General features: G+C 36.5%; 1 protein-coding gene and 1 pseudogene across 3 annotated transcripts in view; one reads left to right on the plus strand and one right to left on the minus strand.

Annotated features, from left to right (window-relative positions):
- The window catches only part of FOXP2 (forkhead box P2), a 628,727-nt gene that overhangs the window by 332,782 nt on the left and 279,265 nt on the right, over positions 1–16,680 (minus strand). The gene's annotated exons all lie outside the window — the stretch shown is intronic.
- Positions 14,519–14,938, plus strand: LOC122438352 (annotated as a pseudogene).

The raw sequence follows: 16,680 nt of genomic DNA on the forward strand, positions 1-16,680 counted from the left end.
TAATGGAGGCCACCTGCCAAACCTGGTACGGGTGTGAGAAGGACATTTGCCTTCATAGGTAAAGGAAAACCTTTCAAGGAAGTTAAAGTGAAATGAATATGACCTAGGAGATTTGAATAACCAACCAAACTTTTGTCAAATCTTATTTTAACTGACTTTGTATATTAATGGCATTAGTCTTGCACCTTTCAATGTCAAGCTATATATGAAAATATGAGCATTTAATATTGGGAAGTCTATGATTAGAACCTTAAGGTAAATGTTTAAAATACAGTTGGAATAGAATATTGGCAAGAAGCAATTATATTGTGACAGATCTTTCTGAATGCAAAATACTCTGTTGTTCTGATAGCGCTCTAATTCTCTTTCTCTGAATCTGTCTCTGGTTCTCTATTTTTTCAATAGCACTGTGTCAACAAATACATTTTTTTTTTTTTTTAACAAATACATTTTAAATTATCTAGTTTACCTGGTCTGCCACCTAAGAAACCATGATTTTATTGGTTAAAATCCTGATTTTATTAAGAAATGAAGCATTTTATAATAATTAACAAGAACCTTTGTTGTTTTTACTGTGAATATTTATTTTCATGCATTGTAAAAAGCTTGGAACCCTTTCCTCCTCACTCGGTAAAAGAGTTTTGTTTGTCCATTAACTTTGTTAACTTTTCTTGCACACTTACATCTTAGCCAATATCTTGTTTTTCAACATTTAGCAAAGAACACACTTTTATAATAATAGTCAAAATCTATCGCAGTCCTATTAAAAAGTTAAGCAGAAGTTTAAATCTGATTTCTATTTCCCACATAGCAATAATGTGTATTCAATTGAGAGAAGAAATTCTTAACAACTGAGAATTGATGCATGTACCATAATCCTGCTTGCAATGAAATTACATGAGTATTTTACTGTGCAGTATGTTAGGGTGGAAAGAGAACATAATTTCCTCAAGGGAAGAGAATATTTTTTAACCAAATATCCAACTCTCTAATGAAAAGTTTGAATATTAACATAATTTTGCATGAAATCACTCTATGCCTCAAAATGCAGGTGTGTTGAAGCCCACATGAACAATATTCTTAATAAAATAAATAAGCAAGGGATTCATTGAATAAATGAATGAAATGAACAAACAGAACTGAGAAGGAATCACTTAAATTAGTGGATACCTGAAGCTTTAAAATATTCATACTTTCCTCATCTATGTTTATACAACATTTAACTTTACGGGAGTTAAATTAATACACAATTAACTACCGGTGAAAATAAATACTTTTATAACATGTTACAGAAGACTAGTAAAACTGTCCCTCAGAATAATTTCCCTGATAAAATTACACTCTCCACAATCTACTTTAATCACATTAAAGGTAAAGTCAGAATCCGCATTTGGAAGAAGATATGGGAGATGTGATTACATATGATTAATACTTTCATTATTATATTTTTCTTCATTTTCAAGTATTTCAACAGTTAAGTACATATTTTGCGATATGAAAAAATTAAAGCACTGTAAATGTTACTGAATAATTAAAATAAAGTCTCCAATATACAAATGTCCTGATATATAAATACTCAGAAAAAATCCTAAGGTCTCTGGTCCCCAAATACTTCTGGAAATTATCTTGCTTTTTTCTTCTTGTGCCTGTCAACTAATTGCTACCTGGGACCAGCATTTTTTTCCAGCATGTCCCCTATTTGTTAACCATTAATTTGAGGCAGCATGTCATCCTTAAAGGTAAAAACAGCAAAAGTGAAAAAGGGAAGACCAAACTGTTGCTTCTTCCTTTGCTTCAAATGGTAATGCTCTCTGGCTCCCTACACAATACCGTGTGGTCTAGGTAAAGGCTTTCAGAAATAATTTTTAGGATCTATATTACCTAGAGTAGCCTGAATCTATTTTTCTTCTGTTTTAGAACATTCTTCCTTGGTAACCAAATCCCACTTTTAGTAAGCTTTTGTGCTTTTGCTCTTCATACAAAGTATGGAGGAAGAAAAAAACAAAACTTAAAAAGCCTAAAGAAACAAAGTAGGAGGTGTAGGAGAGAATCATTTTACCTCCTGTAACTTTCCCCTCTGCTGTTTGTACTGAAACGTTTGTTGTTATTTAATCATTACGTTTTGTCTGACTCTTTTGCAACCCCGTGGACTGTAGCCCACCAGGTTCTTTGTCCATGGGATTATCCAAGCAAGAACACTGAAGTGCGTTGTCATTTCCTTCTCTAGGGGATCTTCCTGACACAGAGATCAAACCCATGTCTCCTGCTTGGCAGACAGATTTCTTTACCGATGAGCCACCTGGGAAGCCGAAGTAAAACCTTTAAGAAACCTTAATATTATATTGTGTGTTCTGTTCAGGGAAAGCAGCATAAAGGAAATTAATGAGAACTAATTATTTTGCACTTGATTAGAGATGTTAGAAATATTCATCTGAAATGATAAGACATTGGTTAAAATTAAAAAAAAAAAAAAAAAAGGAAACAAGCAATGCCTTGTAAGCACTATTCTAAATGAGGTGCTCTTGTAGGTACCAGGATAGAGAAGAGGCCTGTGGTTATCCCTTTCTTCTAATTTTGGGCAAATATTAGGTTGGTGAAAAAGTAATTACAGTTTTGGACATTGAATTTTAAATCATTATAACTAGGCTCAAACACATCTTTATTAATCAAAATAGGAAGTCAACACATTTTTGCTAGCTAGAAATAAACTTGTTTATTCCTATAGCATAAAAATCCATGCTTCGGGATTCAATGACCTCTGGAAAGCATTTTTGCCTCCTGCTGGTTGTGAAGGATTTCCCCTGCTAAAAGTTGTTGAGATGCTTGAAGAAGTAGTAGTCAGTTGGCAAGAAGTCAGTGAATAAGGTAGAAGAGGTATAACTTCGTGGCCCAATTTGTTCAACTTTTGAAGCATTGGTTGTGCGACGTGCAGTAGGGCATTGCCCTGCAGAAGAAATGAGCCCTTTCTATTGACCAATGCTGGCTGCAGGCCTTGCAGTTTTCAGTGCATCTCATCGATTTGCTGATCATACTTCTCAGATGTAATGATTTCACAGGGATTCAGAAACCTGTACCAGATCAGACAGGTAGTAGACCACCAAAGAGTGACCATGACCATTTTTTTGGGTGCAAGTTAGGCTTTGGGAAGTGCTTTGGAGCTTCTTCTCAGTCCACCCACTGAGCTAGTCATCGGCAGTTGTCATAAAATCCACTTTTATAATAATAATTTTCAGTTAATTCATGAAGCACCCATTTTTCAAGCTTTTTCATCTTTCCAATTTGCTTCAAATGTTGAATGACCATAGAATGGTCAACACTGAGTTCTTCAGCAACTTCTCATGTTGTTGTTAGAGGATCAGCTTCTACGATCCTCTCAGTTGGTCATTGTCAAACACGGCCAGCCACTGTGCTTCTCATCTTCAAGGCTCTCATCCACTTTGCAAAGCTTCTTGAACCACCACTGCACTGTCTGTTAGCAGTTCCTGGGCCAAATGCATTGTCAACGTTGTGAGTTGTCTGCTGTGTTACAACCCATTTTGAACTTGAATAAGAAAATCGCTCAAATTTGCTTTTTGCCTAACATCATTTCCCTAGTCTAAAATAATTATCAAATAAATAGCAAGTAATGTCATTAGCAAAAAGACATACAGCAAGAAACAAGCAGTAAAATGTATTATGTGCACTCATAGTTATGTATAACATAAATCTAACTACTTTTAGAATACATTTCAGTATCAAACAGTAACGTTCAACAATCCAAAAACTGCAATTACTTTTGCACCAAACTAATACATTCCATTCTGAGAGAATGGATAGGAAGCCTAATCAGGACTCCTATTAGGCTGAATTCTCTAATCAAGATTTAGCAACAATAAAGTTGTTGTTTTGAAATTCTCTCTGATACCATGTTTCCTTCTCAATCTGTTCTATGCTGGAAGCAGAGGCAGAAGGAATTCAAGCCCACCAGTAGATAAGACAGACTTTTTCCTTTGCTGTGGAGAATTCAGTTTTTGTTGTAGTAAAGTGTCATCAAACTGTTGCACAAGCAAAACTTTACTCAAATTAGGATAGAAAGTGAAGTCGCTCAGTCATGTCCGATTCTTTGCGACCCCATGGACTTTAGTCTACCAGGCTCCTCTGGTAGAGGAGGGATTTTCCAGGCGAGAGCACTGGATGGGTTGCCATTTCCTTCTCTAGGCATCTTCCCGACCCAGGGATCAAACCCGGGTCTCTGGCATTGCAGGCAGACACGTACCATCTGAGCCACCAGAGAGGCCTCAATTAGGATAAATGCTTTATAAAAGATCTCATGGGATCATCTACCAAGAGAACCCAACCAGGTCTGGCAGGGAAGGCTTTCTTGAGAAAGGGAGTTTTGAGCTGAACTCAGAAAGATGAATTGTTGAGACTACTCACGTAGCGGGAGAGAGAAGTGGGAGTGTGCTATGCAAAGGGAAGAACTTGGGCAGAAGCAGCATGGTATGATCATTGGTTAGAGAGGTCCACCTGTTTGATATGTAAAAGCAAGTAAGTAGATGACAGTGAGGTAGGCAGGGGCTTTCTTCCTTATCCCTGGAATAATGGGACACCATTTAGTGATTATAAGCCAGAATCAGATCTTTGTTTTTAAACTAATCAGTAAGGCTTCAGTGAGGTGAATGTTTCAAAAGGATGCAAGAATAGATGTGAAGAAAGTTTCTAGGAGATCATTACAATATTGTCCTTCACCAGAAAGCTTTAACTCTGGGAGTCCTCAACCACTGTGTAGTCAGTGGGAAAGAAAATGTCCTGATTCCAGGTGCACTGTGGAGATGCAACCTTAGTATATCTGGCAGGGAATATGCCTGCATATTTCCAATAAAACTAATGTCAATTGGTTCTCCTCACGCTAACAGCACAGTATGCCCCAATACACATGGCTAAAGTGGATCTTTGGAGGCTAGTTGAAGAAAGTATCACCTTTTACAAATTTTCCTTGGACCTATATTCTATTGACTCTCCAAAATGACTGTACTCACTCCTCTTCCAGGAGGGAGCTACCATTATTTGGCAATTCTTTATTTCTAACTGACCTTTCCTCTTTATCCCGGATAAATACTTTCAATTGACTCTTCACACCTAATGTTCCCTGTATATTTTGAAGGTATATCAAACTCAACATTTCTAATACTATACTTGTTTTTCAATCCACTTTGAATTCCATATCTCATTAATGGTGAGAAACACCAAGTATTGTCATCATCTGTCACTCTTTTGAATACTAATGAAGCTCACCTTAGAACTATTGATACCTTAAACTTGGTTCTTCCTCCTCTTCTAATAATAATAAATAATAATGATAATAACAATAATAATTAAAGCTTATTAGGAGCTTAATATGCATTTGAAAACTATGCTGAACACTTTATATTCACTTAATCCTCACAATGATCATGTGCTATTATCATCCCACTATTCAGAGGAAATTGAGACTTCAGAGAAGCCATATTATGTTATATCGAAACTCAGGGATATCATATCTGAGGCCCTTCACAATTTGACCATACCTTACCTCTTCAGGTTCATCTCTCACAATCCATCCAACTTCTACAGTCCAGTGATAATCAACCTCTTGACTATTTTCTAAATATGCCACACTCTGTAATGACTCTGAAAATAAGCTATTTCTGACTCAATTTTCAAGGTCAACCTTAAATGTTAGCTCCTTTATGAAACCTCTAACTTTCCTGTACCACTCCTATTCATCTCCATGGTTCTTTAACTGAAGTTTCTGTCCTATAGGTAACTAAATTCAGGTTACAATGATTTGTTTATAAGTATGTCTTCTCAGGAGAGTTTTAGTTTTCCAGGGATGGACAAATATCTTATGCTTAGAGTCCAGAACAGTTCCTGAAAAGTGGCAAGAATTCCGTTACTTTTTACGAAAAGAGTGATGATGTCTAACATCTATCTCTAGCACCAAGTTCTCACACATATTGTCCATTTAATCCTCACAACAGCCCTATTAAGAAAGTACACTTATCCCCATTTCACACATAAAGAAGTCGAGAGTCAAAGAGATTACATAACTAACACAGATATTATAAACTGTCTCCTAATACCTGTTCTTCAATTTTCTCTCATGGAAATAAAATCCACATTTTTTAGGTGGTCTTATGGCTATCCAGAACCATGACTTTAATTCCTTTAAGGCTTCTAACTAGGTAGCCCTTGTAAGTAAGATCTGAACCTTGGCTGCACTATTAAGAGAAAGAAGGTATGTATCTACTTCTACTTTTCTCCTTTTCTTTTGGATGAAATGAGAAAACAGTGGTGGTCATCAGGGAAGACACAGACGGGGTAACACTCTAGAGAGAGCAGAGCAACAAAGCAATCTGAGTTATTCAATAACTATTAAGGTATTTTCTTGATTTGTTTAAAGTACAAAAATGATGAACACTGAGAAAATGGTAATTGCCTTAAATATCACATTACTTTGAATACCTGAGGAAAGAATTAATGAAGTTTTACTTTATTGAGCTTAAGAATATGTCAACAAATTAAATAATATTACAACAAACTCCAGGAGACTGTCTTAATACTTTTATTTTATCAGAACTTTGTATGACATATGAAGCTTAAATAAATAATCCATCACCTTAAATTTATAAATTACTATTTTAACATTAAATGTTAATGTTTAACAATTACTAAATGTTTAACAATTATTATTTTAACACACAATTATAAATTTAACATTATTTGTTGTCATCCACTAAAATTTGCCTGGCATGAAAAAGGACTACGTACATGTATAATTATGTTTTCTAGACTAATTATTCTCTTGAGGATTATGAAATATGAAAATAAAGTATATCACTAATTTGATTGTTGCCTGAGTCTAAGGAAATGTAGATGAAATGAAGAAACTGAGGAAATGGGAAGATCAGTGGATGAGGCGATAACTCAGCATCTATGAGGCAATGGGAAAGAAATAGGCTTTTGCAGCTCTGAGTTTGAGCTCTTCTATATAAAGTCCAAGCACTTGCTACTTAAACTTCTCTATCTTATTTTTGCAAATGTGATGGATAGAAGGGTAGCTATCTTATGCAAATATTGCAAAGCATAAAAGAGCAAATGTATGAAAAGCACCTAACCCAGCATCTCACAATATAGTAGATAAGCGATCAACAGCAATACATTTTATTCTTATTTTGGTGCTCTAAGAAATTTAATATCTTGATGGCCCACTTTTTTTTTTTTCCTCTAAAAGAAAAGGGGACTGACTTTGAGTAGAGTGCCCAGAGTTCTGATCTCAACAACTTACACTTTTCTATAGAAGTAGACTTTATATTGTGGATTTTATATTTTTTCCATGTAAGGAAGTAATGACTGAAAACGCATTCCCTTTGGACTTCCTGTTTGTTTGTTTGTTGTTGCCACAAGCCACTTTCTCAGGATGGGCATTTGTCTACAGGCTGTGTTTGGGGACCACTGGATTAAATGCTGTTCTGTTACCCAGTTTCTTTTGCAACTGGAAAACAGCTTGATCCTATAAATCCATGCCTGTCTAATTACACAGATGTACACAGATAATTTCTTGAATGTAAATTAAAAATAAAATTTACTTATAAATAAGATATAAAAGAAAGAGTATGGAGAAGATGTTCAAGATCTACACAATTAATTTAAACATTGATCAATTTAGCAATCTATTCCTTTCCTTTAAAACTCTAACAGTTACTCAAAAGTTGACAATTTTTGAAAACATATAAGCTTGTTTTATTTATACATAGGAATAAAAGCTAATAGTGGAGTGAGTTTGGGCTTTGAAATTGGACAGAATTGCCCATTAACACTGGTTCATCAGTCATAATTCTGTGAGAAGCTGCCTGAGCACTTCATCTCTCAGAGCATCTGTATTCTTCTGGGGAAACTGATCACAAATGTCTCAAGGGCACTTGTGAGAAGTAAAATAAGAAGGCCTGCATAGAGTAATACTTAGTCAGTGCTTGGTAAATTTATTTTAAAATGCACGTCTTTCCACCTTTTTCTCTTTTCCCAGTTTGCCCAGGAAATGCTCTGTGTACACTTGTCCCAGTCAAATTAATGATGGTGCTCCTTTTCACATTCGTCAGTGCACAAGTTTGGATGAAAATTTAAACAGTGGTCCTACTTGTGAAAGAATCCTCCCCATGGTGTGTCCTTTGGGACTTAACCTTCATTCTTAGGCCAAGCTTTTCAAGCAGTTATTTTAAAAAATATAAAGATTAAGTGAATACTTTGCGTTTGTAAGAGAGGAGAACAGAACAATACCGTTCAGCTGCCTGGGGAATCATATCCTTCATCCACAGTTTACATCCTTCACCTACTATTTACTAGCTATATTACAAGGTAAAACTGTTTAATCCTTCTGAGTATTTGTTTTTCATCCCTTATCTAAATTGGTGACATTAAGATTAAAGGAGATGATAAAGTATCTGGTAGAATATATGATACTCAATAAATGTTCAATATGTGAGTGCTATTATATTCTTATTTTAACATATGGGTTCATACACTAATGGAAGAATGTACATTCATATGATATTTCTGGGGGCACATGTGTATATAAAGTAAAAATGTGGATGCTTTCTGAGCCCTCCAGAAAACTCAGAATTCTAAGAATTCTATCAAGGAAATAAGCATGGGTTTACATATTGGCAAAGGAAATGGCAACCTACTCCAGTATTCTTTCCTTGAAAATCCCATGGACAGAGGATCCTGGTGGGCTATAGTCCATGGGGTCACTTTACAGCTTTGCTTAAGTATAATTGATGCCTACTGAACCATACATAAAGTTCACAATTTGTTGAATTTTGACGATTTATCCACTTCTGAAACCATCAGCACAATCAAGATACTGACCACACATCATCCCTAACAGTTTCAACTTGTTTACTGTAGTATATTTTCTCCTCTTCCTATTCTTAGACAAGACTAAATGCAATTTTTAATAGTGAAAGAATGGGCAATCTAAAAGTCAAAATGAAATACTAGATAAGTAAGTTTACATTAGGTTTCGGTGGTAATACACTGAGCTGATTAAAGGTATGGGCTTTGGTGTTGCACATAAGGAAATAACCCACCCCAATATTCTTGCCTGGAAAATCCCATGGACAGAGGAACCTGGTAGGCTACAGTCTACGGGGTTCAAAGAGTCAGACAGAACTGAGCAACTAACACCTTCACTTTCACCCTATTTCTTAGTACTTGTATCACCTTGATAAGAACCAATCTCTCTGAGCCTCAATTTGTTTATCACTAAAACAGAAAAAATGCCTACTTCAGAGAATAAATGGCCTACAGTATTTATAGGACATAGTAGAGAATTCATTTTGGGATCTAGTTAGACCTCAATAAATGGTAGTTATTATTGGGTACCAAGAAGAAAATCATGTGCAGGATATTTAATGAGTTAGGAAATGTTCATAATCAAGTGACAAAAGCAAGTTATTATTTGGAGAACCACCATATTTTGATTTTAAAAACTATACATATATAGATTCATAGAGAAGAACATGTTTGTAGATATACCAATATGTTAACAATGAATATCACTAATGATTTATATTTTTTTAGTATTGTCTATGTTCCACAATAGATAAATTTTCGTTTTGGTAATCTGATAAAAAATATAGGAACTTTGTACATTTTTAAAAAGTAAGTGTGAATTTCGTTCATTCATTTAGTAGTCAGACATTTACTTAGTATTTATTCCAGAGTAGACACTGTGGGACAGTGGAGTTAAAAAATAAAAATGAAAAAATATTTACTCTCAAGAGAGAAAAAAGCACTATTCACATCACAGTATTTTTAAATATTTTCATTTAATTAATAGAATAATTTGAGAAGAATTAAGTGTCAGGTTGTAGGTCATAAAAAGTAGAGCCCTACAACACACAGGGTTTATTTTTCTACTTCTAAAACTATATATACCCTTTATATCAAGTATAACTTATCTGCATATGTCTGTCTTCTAAAAATTATTTTTATATATTTTTATTCTATTTTTATGAAGGCAAAAGGAGAAGGTGGCAGTAAGTGATGAGATAGTTAGACAGCACTACTGACTCAGTGGACATGAATCTGAGCAAACTCCGGGAGGAAGCAGAAGACAGAGGAGGCTGTTGTGTTGCAGTCCATGGGCTCACAAAGAGTCAGACATGTAGCGACCGAACAACAACAAAAATGTTACAACATCACTGTCTGTGTCACCTACCTTAAATCAGAAGCACTAATGAAATGTGTCTATTTAATACTTTTGCATAATAAACAGCTGATAAATTAATGACATATCATGTGAATAACTCGAAATAGAGAACTGCAAGCTTGTATTTCAGATTGCTATAAAACAACTCAGGATTCTTCTCAAGCAAAGCAACATAGTTAATTCACACCAAATTCTTTCACTAAAATTAAAACCATTTCTAAATATGCTGTTTCTTTGGTTTAAAAACCTGTCCTATTTAAAACAAAATTACCATTGGCCAGAGGTACCAATAAACATGTACAATGAGTAAACATAAAAACAATGAAAGTGAAATTAATGAAATATGAAGGAACTTAAAAATATTTAAAATAATCCCACATTTATATTAATAGTATTAAGAAAGTGTATCTTCTATATTATAGAAAAACTGTCTAACACAGAACTAAACTTGTTAGATCTTTAAATAGCTAACTATTTCAAACACAAAGGAACTCCAAGATTACTGAATTTGAGCCCCACTGTGCTACCATCTTGATTTTAGCCATTGATCTGGTTAGAATGTCAGGTTCTCTTGCTTTCTGTGTTATGCTAAATTGCTAATGTCTGACAACAAGCAGCACTTTTCCAGGCTCAGACATTATGTTGATATGCTAATGATCCAAAATGAGGCCACTAGACATCAATTACATAAATGAGGCTAGGAACAGGGCCAACACAGGTACATTCTACTAATTTGTTCATCTCTGTTGGCCATAAGCCAACTGCATGACAAGCAAATTGCCCCTAAAGACATTGGGGCATGAGTCCTTTGCTTCAGAGAAGGATTGTACTCTTCATACCTGTGTGATCTCTATCTGCCTAAGGACATTTTAATGAATCATACAATGACCTATTGAGAATACATCTGATGGGTCAGTAAATTCACATACTGGGAAGAGTACAAAGCACTAAAAAATATCTAAGTAGAAAACAAACTATCTGAGACCAACATAAAACTAAAATCAAGTTTCTAAAGCACAATGTAGGAAAAATGCAAAGGACAATATCATTTTTTTCTAATATTTTAAATTTTGAAAAAGTATAACTCTATATCACTAACAGATTTAGTGTAACTGAGTTTAATCCCAACAATTAAACATTATCCTCTATTCTCACAATGTATTTTTACATATGATATACTAACAACTTCAAGCCAAAATGTTTCCCATTAGGACACACCTTTGAATTTTTAATATAAATGAGCAGAGAAATCTAATGCTTTGAATATCATTTTAGGGCAAACATAAACACAATTAATGAATGGTATCTACAAACAGAAGATAAGCAATTAACAGTGTAGTAAAATAAAGACAATAAAATTTAATGTGTTCTACCCTCATATATGCAGATGACACCACCCTTATGGCAGAAAGTGAAGAACTAAAGAGCCTCTTGATGAAAGTGAATGAGGAGAGTGAAAAAGTTGGCTTAAAGCTCAATATTCAGAAAACTATGATCATGGCATCCTGTCCCATCACTTATGGCAAATAGATGGTGAAAGAGTGGAAACAGTGGCTGACTTTATTTTTGGGGGCTCCAAAATCACTGCAGATGGTGATTGCAGCCATGATATTAAAAGACTCTTACTCCTTGGAAGGAAAGTTATGACCAACCCAAACAGCATATTAAAAAGCAGAGATGTTACTTTGCCAACAAAGGTCCATCTAGTCAAAGCTATGGTTTTTCCAGTAGTCATGTATGGATGTGAGAGCTGGACTATAAAGAAAGCTGAGCACCAAAGAATTGATGCTTTTGAACTGTGGTGTTGGAGAAGACCCTTGAGAGTCCCTTGGACTGCAAGGAGATCCAACCAGTCCATCCTAAAGGAGATCAGTACTGAGTGTTCATTGGAAGGACTGATGTTGAAGCTGAAGCTCCAATACTTTGGCTACCTGATGCGAAGAGCTGACTCATTTGAAAAGACCCTGATGCTGGAAAAGATAGAAGGCAGGAGGAGAAGGGGACGACAGAGAAGGAGATGGTTGGATGATATCACCGACTCGATGGACATGAGTTTGGGTAAACTCTGGGAGTTGGTGATGGGCAGGGAGGCCTGGCATGCCTTGGTCCATGGGGTCGCAAAGAGTCGGACACGACTGAGTGACTGAACTGAACTGAACTGAACTGACACTGTCTTGGAAATCACCTGATAGGGGTTTAAACGAAAGGATACAAAATTTCTACATGCTAACATCACATGGGGAAAACTCTGTTCTAATAAGTTTTTGATATAGTAAAGAAACTATTATAATGGTTTATTGTTTATTTTTGGCTATTTTGGCAGTAATTTAAGAGAGACACTATATGCAGAATCAAGCCATTTAGTAGGGCCTTCATGTCCTTTCTTCAGAAATGTCCAAGTCAGACCAGCTTACTTTTATAGCAGGAGGGGAAAACAAGAAAATGCAAGTGCTGATTTCAGCCATCAGTGCCGCAGAAACATTCAGTCTACAAACTGCAGCATCTGGATGGCCTAACAATCACCGATTCCAAACCAGGTAAGGACGGAAGTCCTGGATGGGGACAAGTTGCTTCCCAAGAGGCAGGGATTAGGAAAGGAGAAGAGTCAAAGTTAAAGTTAATAGAACAGAACTTCTCACCTCACTGTTTTTTGGTTTGTATTCCTGCTTCAGTCTTCAGGCCTGAGTCTTGTGAAAGTTCTAACTCCAACCTCAGCACTTCCCAGCTATGGTTCAGATATGTTCTGTCTTTCCTGCTGACAAGCATCCTCCATCAGCCCCCACCACAAGCCCCCAGCATCCTGGGACCTCTTTCTTCAAGAAATAGTGGATTTGTTTTCCATTTGGAAGCTGTGCCTGCTCTTGACTGACACAGAGCTCCATCTTTACAGAACTTCTAGTTCTCTAATGCTTTCAAAAGATGATTATTTTAGAGAAAATTCTTAGTTATCAGACTGGTGTATTCACTTTACTCATATCATGGGTGACTTTTCAGTGAAACAGACGGAGTAGCATTTTGATAGCCTACTTGTCAAAAGAGGGAAACAGATGAGCCATCTCACATGAGATTATATCCCACAGTGATTAACAGTATGAAGTGTGGCATGAAGACAATCTGCATTTGAGCCTTAGGTTTACCACTTACAAGTTATGAGCTTTAACCTCTTTGTGCTTCAGATACTACCATCATCCACCTACAATTACTGTTGTGAAAATGTAATTTTAAAAATGTCTGTAAAGCACTTAGTGTACTGTCTGGCTATAGTACATGCTATCTGTATGTCAGGTTGGTGTCACAAGTGGTGGTATTTACAGTCAGGAAGCTTCCTCCAGTGGATTCAGCAGTACTCTCAGCATATGAATGTCCCCTCTAGTTGGGCAAGAAGCATCAATGCTGCAATTCACCCTTTCTGCTATGGTAGATTAAAAATGGCAACAAATTCTTGGCTACTCCTGACACTGTGAGATGAGTTTAATTATCTTCCTCAGAAAAAAATAACCTGGCCTTACTGACTTGCTGGACAAACAGAGGGAGATAGAAGCAATGTTCTTGGACTTCCAAGGCTACATCAAAGCCTTAGAGTTTCCATCCTGGACTATTCTATGGAACTCCTGTTGCTAAGCTGTGAGAAAGCCCATGCAACCCACATTAAGAGGAACCAAAGCACTCAGTTGACAGCCCTGGCTGAATTCAGATCCAGAGATCAGAACCAACTTATTAGGCTTGTGAGTGAGCCATCTGAAGGGGCTGTCCTGCAGCTTAAGTCAAGCAGCCTCAGTTGAAGCTACGCAGAATAGAGACAAACCTTGCAGTTAAGCCCTACCGAAACTGTCAATGTGTGTAAGCAAAATAAATGACTATTATTTTAAGGTACTAAGTTTTGGGGTGGTCTGTGACACAGCAGTAGGTAACTGGAATGTTTGTCAGAGCAGTCTAGTCAGCAATGACATCAGAGTTCTGTTTATCAGTACCTAATTTATTTTGGTACAATGCTATGATATAGCAGTGGCTGACGAAGGCATCACTGTTGATTCCATGAATTTGACTGTTCAATAGCCACTATGCTGGCTGTTCCAGCAAGTCTTCTCAATCCTCTTTATAAGTCTCGTTAGAGACTAAAGATCTGTCCAAAACGGTACAGGGGTTTACATCCACTGTTCTGCCACCCTTCCTCAAAAACACACATGGTGAAGGTTCTGATGATGATGAGTGTGGCCTCCAAAACTGGGCCTACATCAATTGGCTATTAAAATTATTTTAGCTCTCTCTCGCCTCCGCGCTTCCAAGATGACCAAGAAAAGAAGGAACAACGGTCGTGCCAAAAAGGGCTGCGGCCACGTGCAGCCTATTCGCTGCACCAACTGTGCCTGATGGGTGCCCAAGGATAAGGCCATTAAGAAGTTCATCATTGGGAACATTGTAGAGGCTGCAGCCATCAGGGACATTTCTGAAGTGAGTGTTTTCGACGCCTATGTGCTTCCCAAGCTGTATGTGAAACTACATTACTGTGTGAGTTGTGCCATTCACAGCAAGGTAGTCAGGAATCGCTCTCGGGAAGCCCGGAAGGACCAAACACCTCCACCCTGATTTAGACCTGCGGGTGCTGCCCCACGTCCTCCACCAAAGCCCATGTAAGGATCCAAGTCCTTAAAGACTGAAGAAATATTGGTTTCTCTGAAAAGACAATAAAATGGAAATTATACTTTATGTAGCATGTTGAATATATGTTGCCAGATGGAGTGGGGGTTGTGTGCATCTTATTTCTGTCTTTGGTCTCCCCAGTTTGCATAGCTTAGGGGTGGGGGTGAGGAATTAGGGCATCTGTGTTTGATTAATTCAGCCTGGCAAATGGCTTAAGTTGGTGTCTTTAAAATGGGGAGGAAACTAGCAGAGTGAGGAGTGCATCTGAAGTCACTCAGACTAAGGTGTGCATTCCTCTTGTGGCAACATGAAGACTTTAATGCAAGTCCACAACTTGAATAGCATAAGGGGATGTGTATTCAGGTCCTTAACCTCGTCAAGTTTACCTGCCTACTTTGATCTGCTGCTAAGCTAATCACCCAGCCTTCATCTTTCTGTGGTACTTTGCCCCATCGGGTGACAATGCCCTGAATGCCAGGCGTTCGTAGAAATTTGTGGAAGTCCCATAAGAGGGGAGTTTGCAAAAAGTCTGGGAAAAGGCTGTAATCTGTGTGACAACGGCTCATTTGTTCCAGAATTCAGAAATTGGAGGTTCCCAGCTAGGAATACACCGTTGACCCTTTAACAACGTGGGTTTAACTGCAGGGGCGGGGATTGTTTTGTTTTCAGCAAATACATACTACATGATCCACAGTTAGTTGAATCCTCAAGTGTAAAAGTACAGACAGATACAAAAGGCTAACTATAAAATTAATTATATAAGGATTTTTGAAGAGATGGTACTCCTAACCAATGCTTTGTTCAAGGGTCAAATGTACACGTATATTTGAAAAATTAATATGTAAATAGTTTGCTAAGGACTTTGCTGGTTAGGTTATATGATTTTTTTTTTCTTAAGCTAAACTAGTAGCTTGGAAGTTTTGATTAAAGTACATATTGTTCTGTGGAAAAAAAATTGTTTTAATGCTATTCTTCATGGTAATCATAAACAATACATAATTATATTCTCAAAATGATGCTCTCTTTAACACAATGAATTTTAAGTATGGAGAAATTTGTTTGGTTTAAATTAATATATATATACATATATATCAGATTTTAAAATGGCATCCTTAGTTTGTGTTCTCTGTGATCTATATGAAATACTCAATCTTGAACTTTTTTTCAAATTATATATATGCCATGGAGTGATATGTATAATTTAGTTCAATTAGAAATTTATACTGTAAATAAAACAGGTTTCAAAAGTCATTTTAGACTAGTGAAGGTATCATTGCAACTAAAAATAATAATCAAAAAATTAAAGAAAATAATTAGCATGACTTTTAGTTTTTAAAATCAGACAGATGTTTTACTAATAGTTATAAAAACTGGAATAGAACTTGCCCTTAGACCCAAACACATGTTTCTATTTCACTAATTTCAGTGTGATGGGTAATTTTTAAAGAAAATCAGATATTTTTCAATGTACAAAGCAAGATCCAAAAAAACCTAATTTCCACTACTTATGTCTAAAACTGCACATATAAAACACAGGCTGCTCCTGTTGTTCAGTCACTCAGTCATATCCACGCAACCACATGGACTGCAGTACTCCAGGCCTCCCTTCACCATCATCTGGAACCTACTCAAACTCATGTCCATTGGGTCGGAGATGCCCACTTTGTTGTCCCCTTCTCCTCCTGCCTTCAATCTACCCCAGCATCAGGGACTTTTCTAATGAGTCAGCTCTTCACATCAGGTGGCCACAGTAATGGAGTTTCAGCTTAAGCATTAGTCCTTCCAATGAATATTCCAAGGACTGATTT

This window comes from Cervus canadensis, chromosome 3, assembly GCF_019320065.1.
Source record: "Cervus canadensis isolate Bull #8, Minnesota chromosome 3, ASM1932006v1, whole genome shotgun sequence".
Taxonomy (NCBI): domain Eukaryota; kingdom Metazoa; phylum Chordata; class Mammalia; order Artiodactyla; family Cervidae; genus Cervus; species Cervus canadensis.